Consider the following 8,191-nt stretch of genomic DNA (forward strand, 5'->3'; position numbering starts at 1 on the left):
TCTGTCTCTCTCCTCTCTAAAAATGAATAAATAAAAAAAAATTAAAAAAAAAAAAGAGGGTGTTTTTATCAGATAATTTTTTACATTTAAAAACAACTACAATTATGTAAAAGTGATGTTTGTAAAACATTAATTGCCTTGTGGTTATGTTCAATCCAAGAGTTGTTGCCCTTTAACTCCAATTTAAAAACCAATGTATGCCATTAATTGTAAAAATAAGAAATTAAAATTGCATAAAAACTAAAGCACGCACCAAAAACTGATTTCAGATTTGGAAGCAGAGACGCAGAAATATATAGAAAAAGTTCTAGCCTGACCTGTGGTGGCACAGTGGATAAAGCGTCGACCTGGAAATGCTGAGGTCACCGGTTCAAAACCCTGGGCTTGCCTGGTCAAGGCACATATGGGAGTTGATGCTTCCAGCTCCTGCCTCCCCTTCTCTCTCTCTGTCTCTCTCTCTATCTCTCTGTCTCTCCCTCTCCTCTCTAAAAAAAAAATGAATAAATAAAATTAAAAAATTAAAAATAAAAAAAATTTTTTAAAAGTTCTAAAACCTCATGCAAAAGAAAATGAAAAAAAAAATTGTTCCCCAGTGTTATTGACTTGGCATAGCAAGAGGTTACAAGAACCTTAAACTCGGCATGGAAAAAGTTATAGCCTGATGTTGTTGCAGACAGGGACTTCGAAGTATTCGAACCAGAGACCGAGACCAAGGTAGAAGCATTGGAGGAGATTGTGTCCCTCAGAAAGTCGATGGGTCCGGAGGTAGATGAGGGTGATGTAAAGGAGCTCGTCAAGGAACATGAGGAGGAATTCTCAATTGAAGAGTTGAAGGAGCTACAGATGATGCAACATATGGAGCTTCTGCAAGAGATTAGTAGTGAGAAGGAGGTAGAGTCGAAGGAAGTGATTTCTACAAGTGAAACTAAAGACATGCTGGCAATGTGGGAGAAGCTTTCAAGTTTCACTGAAAAGAAACACCCAGAAAAAGTTACAACTGGTCATGCTTCAGCACTTTTTAATGACACTTGTTTGTCAAATTTCCGTAACATTATAAAAGGCAGGCAAAAGCAAATCTCTTTGGATAGATTTTAATTCAAAAGTCCTACAAGTGAAAGTGCAGCCAAAAAGGCAAAAACAGGTGATCATTAAATGAAAAATATGTAATGTTAAACTTAGGTTAAGTTTAATATTAAAAAAGTGCATTTTTTTACAATTAAGTTTTTGTGGTTTCATTTTAAGTAAAGAAAGTGCAGTTCTAGTTTTGTTTAAAATAAAGAAAATGCAGTTTTAGTTTACATTTGGTGTTAAGAAAGTGCAGTTTTAGTTTACCTGTCTACAGTACCTGCATCTCTTCCTCCCTCCCTCCTCCTCCGCCATTCACCTCCGTTAGCCACACTCATCTGTCTCCAAGGTAAGAATAAGTACTAAATAACACTTTTTTTCTTTTAGTTTATATATTTTGTTACACATTGGTAAAGTATACATGTGTTTTCTGCATTAAAAACATGTCTTTTTTCTTAATTTAAGATGGTTTGGGGATGTTTCACAGGGCTGGAATGGATTAAATCTACTTCAGTTATTTTAAATGGGAGAAATTTGTTTGATATACGAGTTGACTGACTTATGAGCTTGGTTACGAATTAAACTCGTATGTGTCTCAAGGTACCATTCCCATACTTAACATCACAAATTTGGTGATAAGAAAAAAGGCAGTAAAGAGCAAGCTCTTCACAGAGCAGACAAAGAGAAACACATTATAAAGCTTCCAATAGTTTTCTTCCTACTGAACGCTTTAGACTTTAGCATTTGGAGGAAATGTTTCTTTTCCTTCCTTTTTTTAAATCTTTCTAGTATTTAAACATGTAATGAAAAATTCATTGAAAATTTTAAGTAAGAAATAATTACAGGCCCATAACAGTAAATGGATTTGTTTCGTCCATACTAATCACAACATTGAGTACATTTTTATTTGTTTTACTAGTCTAAATTCACTGTTTTTTGAACACTTGTTACCAATGTTACAAAGCTGTGAAAGTGAATAATTTCAGTGATCATCATAACACTGCAACGATATGATTGACAAATAATTTTTTATTCTTCTTATGTATGATCCTATTTGAAAATAGAGGAATTTATTTGATGAAGGTCTTGAACGAATTCCTTTCTAGAATTACACTAATGTTGAGAAAAAGATCTTGTTAAGTGCAAAATAAACTTTTTTCCCCTAAAAAGTACTGTTAGCTTTAGGAAATATCCCCACCCAGGAAGCCCATGAAAACAAAACTGGGCTACTAAGGAAACAATTAGTGAGAGGGCACCATAAAGACAATTGTGACTTAAAGAGAATAAATGTCTCTGCTTTCAGTTTTAATACTGGAAGTATACTTGATATCTAATGATTACAATGCCTTTAGGGGATTGCCTTTCATTTTATTTTAGAGGTAGAAGAAACACTTTCATTGAGTTGTAGGCACTGGGAAACTGTGCAGTTTGGAAATACTTTCAAGACTGACATTATCCTTTATGATAATTATAAAAACTAAGAGTAAATTTTGTAGGAATTATTTTCTTAAATAGTTACAGGGAATCATGTTCAGCAAAAGAAACAGCCAACAAAACAAAAACACAACTAACTGAATGGACAAAGATATTTGTAGGCAACATCTCTGACAAGGGGTTAATATTCAAAATATATAAAGAACTCATGTAGCTATATATATATATATATATATATATATATATATATATATATATATATATATATAATGGGCTGAAGTCCTGAACAGATACTTGTCCTGATGTAACCACTTTTTTTTTTTTCCTATAAGCTGGAAACGGGGAGACACAGTCAGACAGACTCCCACATGCGCCCGACCGGGATCCACAGGGCACGCCAACCAGGGGGCGACACTCTGCCCCTCTGGGGCGTCGCTCTGCCGTGACCAGAGCCACACTAGCGCCTGGGGCAGAGGCCAAGGAGCCATCCCCAGCGCCCGGGCCATCTTTGCTCCAATGGAGCCCTGGCTGTGGGAGGGGAAGAGAGAGAAAAAGAGGAAGGAGGGGGGGTCGAGAAGCAAATGGGTGCTTCTTCTATGTGCCCTGGCCGGGAATCGAACCCGGATCCCCCGCACGCCAGGCTGACGCTCTACTGCTGAGCCAACCGGCCAGGGCGATGGTAACCACTTTTTGATGTAAGCTATGGTAATAATAGTTTATACTGACCTTTAGGATTCCATAAGATTTCATCTATACATTAAAAAATAATTGTAATAGGTAAATTAATTTGTTTTAGTTTAAGTGAAGGTAAGTTTCAGAATCCTAGGCTTTCAGAAGTTGTAAGTAATGATAAGGTCTGCAGGTAGACAGAGAAACTCAATGATTTTGAGGCCAGAAGCATTTCACAGATGACCACTCTTGGTTCTTTGAAAATTAATAATTTAACTCTTAATTATGCATTAGATTGTTACAGTCCTCTGGATGTCGTCATTTTTTGTTTAAACTTTACATTCTCAAAGTGTGCCAGTTACACTTTTATGGAACTTTAGTAACATAGAAACAGTAAAGTATAGCTATTTCAAATTTGACATCTAAGATGAAAGTGCACCAATACTGATACTTGGCCAGTACCATTTTGAAGTGATTACTATGAAGGAATTTAAGTAGAACTAATTTATGTCATTTTAAAAATCTAAACACATTTTTACACATACTATTAAGAAGGAGAGTAATATACCAAACAATTTTTAGTTGTCTTAGCTCTAAAGAGCAAATGCTGGTTTTATAAGTTCTGTGTTATATTACTGTTTTATGGCAGAGCTGCTGATGTGGGCTAACAGAGGTCATAGACATGTAGACCATTGAAAACAAAATAATGAAAAGTAGCCATTGAGAATAGATGGGCAAAAAGGGTGAGAAGGCTCTAGGAGACCCTGATAAGAGGAAGAGCCTGTGTTATAGAACTTTAAAGTGGTGACCTCACTTCCTTGGTGACAGATGCCCAACAGAAATTAGAAGTCTGGCAACCAGGCACCCAACATTCCAGAGAGAGTGTCCAGTGAGGCTCACTTGACTGCAGATAGTCAGGAGAGTAGGATGTTTTCCTGTTGCTTCAGAGACTCTGGGAAGAAGAAAGTCCAGAGCAAAAAAAGTTTCTCTTTCCGGCGACTATGGCGTAAGCTCCAACGCCGACCCCTCTCACCCTCTGACACGAGGAAGACTCGTGTGACCAAGGGCAACCCAGCGAAGGTCCATCCGATCCAGGCCCCACTTGAGACTCAACCAGGGCAGCCCAACACAGAGGAGGTGCGCTCATCCAGGGCAGGAGCAGGTTGTGAGGACTTGAAAGTCTGGCAGTTATTTTGTACTGAGAGCCCAGATCCTGGTTGGCAGGATGAAAAGGTGAGTGCTGGGAACCAAGCTTCTCTACCCATTTGTTTATCTGGAGCCAGAGGCGTCTTTCCATTCTCTCCCTGGGTGGAGGTCTTTGCAGGTGTCTGTCTGTGCTGGGTCTGGGGAGCAGAAGGTGTTGTGGGTCTCTCGCCCAAGGGCGAAGCCCAGCAGGGAACTGATGCTTTGTGGCCCGGTACCGGGCTGTCTTTGTAGAGCTCCCATGAGGACAGCACAGAGGACATGGTTGACTGGTTCACTTCCATCTTCAGCTGGTACAAGAGACGAGGGCGCCAGGCCAGGAGCAGCGTTCATTGCCGGTCTGAGGTGAGAGCTGGCCATACCCAGAACCCCGAGATTGCTGGCGTTGAGAGTCCCTCTCCCATTGAAATCTGTACCTCCAATACTCCTGACCAGGTTCCTGCTTGGGTAGATATACTGTCTTCACATGTTTGTTGGAACCCTACAGATGAGTTGATTTCTGTCTCATTTGTTAGCTTATTTTGTCCATTAGATTGTACGTATAAGTGAAATCATATGGTATTTGTTAGCTTACATTGTGTATGTTACATTTTGATGTGATCTTCTGACTCACTAATTTATTTTTTGGATAAATCCATCTTTCTACTTATCCCAGCTATTATTTAAACTGTTGATTTTTATACTTAATATTTTCTTTTTTTTTATTAACTGAGAAACAGGGAAGCAGAGAGATGTGTCCCAATCCAGTTAGCTCCCTACCAGTTAAAGCTCTGCCCATCTGGCACCACTGCTCCATTGCTCAGCAATCACACTATTTTAGCTCCTGAGGGAAAAGCCATGGAGTCATCCTCAGCATCTGGGGCAACTTGCTCAAGCCTGGCTGTACGAGAAGAAGAGAGAGAAAAGAAAAGAGAAGGGAGAGGATGGGTGGAGAAGCAGATGGGCACTTCTCCTGTGTGCCCTGACCAGGAATCGAATCTGGGGCTTCCACATACTGGGTCAATGCTCTACCACTAAACCAACCTGTCAGAGCCCTACCTAATATTTTCATCTAATACTTTTAATAACTTTTTTTTAATTCATATTATTCAATAATCTTTCTTATTTTTCTCAGTCATTCTTTCCTCATCTCTTCTCCCTCTTTTTCTGAGAATAATAATTTTGTCATTAAAAACTACTTCACTGTTGGCCTGACCTGTGGTGGCACAGTGGATAAAGTGTCGACCTGGAAATGCTGAGGTCACTGGTTCGAAACCCTGGGCTTACCTGGTCAAGGCACATATGGGAGTTGATGCTTCCTGCTCATCCCCCTTCTCTCTCTCTGTCTCTCTCTTCTCTCCCTCTCTCTCTCCTTTCTAAAATGAATAAATTAAAAAAATATATTTTAAAAAAAATTACTTCACTGCAACTTTTTAAATGCTACTAGAGAAGAAAGACTCACAAAAGCCTCAAGAAAAATAACATAATCTTTTATCCCAAGGCAAATGGTCATTCAAGTACATAGGCAATGGATAAACAGATTTGAACATAAAAAACCTGGGAATGACTATGAGTTGAAATAGAGAAGTCTATTGAAGAATAAATTTAGGCCTATCAATAAATGATTAGAAAAGCTGCAACAGAAGAACTGGCAGAAAACATTGGATTTATATTACAACAGACAAAGATAAAACACATGCAGTGACTATGGTGGGAGAACAGATTATAAATGATCCAGAAATTATATAACGACAAAAATTAAGATGAGAAGGGCACAAAGGTCAGATAAGTTATAAAGACATGATGGTATAAACGTGTTTTTCATCTCTAATAGCTTGGGCTACAAAGCTACCAAATCAAGTGATAGAAGTATATTTAACAGTAGGAAGTTAAAAAAGATAAGAATATAAATTAAAATTAGGAGAGAAAGGGAATAGAGAAAAGAAAAAGAAATTGTAAATATTCTGATTTTATTATTGCTTATAGTGATGTATCAGTATATTCTATCTTAAAAAATAGAAGACTAAGATAGTTACATTAATATCAAAAGGAAAAGAAATAACAAGAGTTGGCAAGGATGTGAAAAAAAGAAACCCTAGTACACTGTTGGTAGAAATAGATTGGTGTAGCCACTATGTAAAGCAATATGGAAGTTCCTCAAAAATTAAAAATAGAACAACCATATGATCCAAAAATCCGACTTGTTGTACTACATCCACAAGAAATAAAATTACTATGTCAGAAAGATATCTACCCCCCTATGTTTGTTGCAGCATTATTTACAATAGCCAAGACATGAAAACAATCATCAATGGATAAAAAAAAAAAAGAGTTGATAAAGAAAATGTTTATCTATGCAACAGAATACTGTTCAGGAAGAAGGAGAAAGCCTGCCTGTCCTATGCTGGAGCAGTGCATACAGTGTTGATCTGGAATATTGAAGTTGTTGGGTTTGTTTGTTTGTTTTTTTACAGAATAAGAGAGTCAGAGGAAGGGATAGATAGGGACAGACGGACAGGAACAGAAAGAGATGAGAAACATCAATCATCAGCTTTTTCTTGTGGCACTTTAGTTGTTCATTGATTGCTTTCTCATATGTCCCTTGACCGTGGGCCTTCAGCAGACTGAGTAACCCCTTGCTCAAGGCAGCGACCTTGAGCTCAAGCTGGTGACCTTTGCTCAAACCAGATGAGCCCGCGCTCAAGCTGACAACCTTGGGGTCTCGAACCTGGGTCCTCCACATCCCAGTCCAATGCTCTATCCACTGCACCACCCCCTGGTCAGGTGAGGATGTTGGGTTTTTTGTGAATTTTTTTTTTTTTTTTTTTTTTTTACAGAGACAGAGAGAGAGTCAGAGAAAAGGATGAGAGAATCTGATAGAGGGATAGACGAGGACAGACAGGAACGGAGAGATGAGAAACATCAATCATTAGTTTTTTATTGCACACTGCAACACATTAATTATTCATTGATTGCCTTCTCATATGTGCCTTGACCGTGGGCCTTCAGCAGACCGAGTAACCCCTTCCTTGAACCAGCGACCTTGGGCTCAAGCTGGTGAGCTTTTGCTCAAACCAGATGAGCCCTTGCTCATGCTGGCGACCTCGGAGTCTTGAACCTGGGTCTTCCGCATCTCAGTCTGACGCTCTATCCACTGTGCAACCGCCTAGTTGGGGTTTTTTTTTTTAGGTTGTTGATTTTAAACCCTTAGCTTGTCAAAGCACATCTGACAAGCAAAAAGCAACAACTAAATTATAGCAGCTATGAGTTGATACTTCTCATAAGTTCCTCCTCTTCTCTATAAAATCAATTAATTAATCAATCAATAAACAAGGAGAATGCCACTATTTCTGACAACATGGACATTATTATCAGGTGAAACTGGCTAAAGAGTACAAAGGATTGCTCTGTATCTTTTCTTCTTTTTTATTTTTTTATTGGAAGACCATGAACACAGTCTTCCACTACCACAAATTATGCAGTAGAGTTTCCCACGTTTGGGGAAATCACAGGGATTAGCACATCTGGAGTGCAATGGCCTTGCCCTGGGAAAACCACCTTTGTGATCATGGTATTTCCCCTGCCAGTATCTCTCTCTATTTTTCTTAAAAGTGGTTGTGAATCTGTGATTATCTCAATGAAATTGTAATAAAAAAGAAAACAACCCTGGCCAGGTATCTTAGTTGGTTACAGCATTGTCCTGATATGCCAAGGCTGTTGGTTCAATCCCCAGTTAGGACACATATAAGAAACAACCAATAAATGCATAAATAAGTGGAACAACAAATCAATGTTTCTCTCTCTCTCTCATTGCTTTTCTCTCTAAAATCAATCAATCAAT

At 38.6% G+C, this 8,191-nt stretch overlaps 1 pseudogene; it reads right to left on the reverse strand.

Moving 5' to 3' along the window:
• Positions 1-7,788: 7,788 nt before the first annotated feature.
• LOC136332490 (U1 spliceosomal RNA) lies at positions 7,789-7,940 on the reverse strand (annotated as a pseudogene).
• Between the last annotated feature and the right edge of the window lie 251 nt (positions 7,941-8,191).

This window comes from Saccopteryx bilineata, chromosome 3, assembly GCF_036850765.1.
Source record: "Saccopteryx bilineata isolate mSacBil1 chromosome 3, mSacBil1_pri_phased_curated, whole genome shotgun sequence".
Taxonomy (NCBI): domain Eukaryota; kingdom Metazoa; phylum Chordata; class Mammalia; order Chiroptera; family Emballonuridae; genus Saccopteryx; species Saccopteryx bilineata.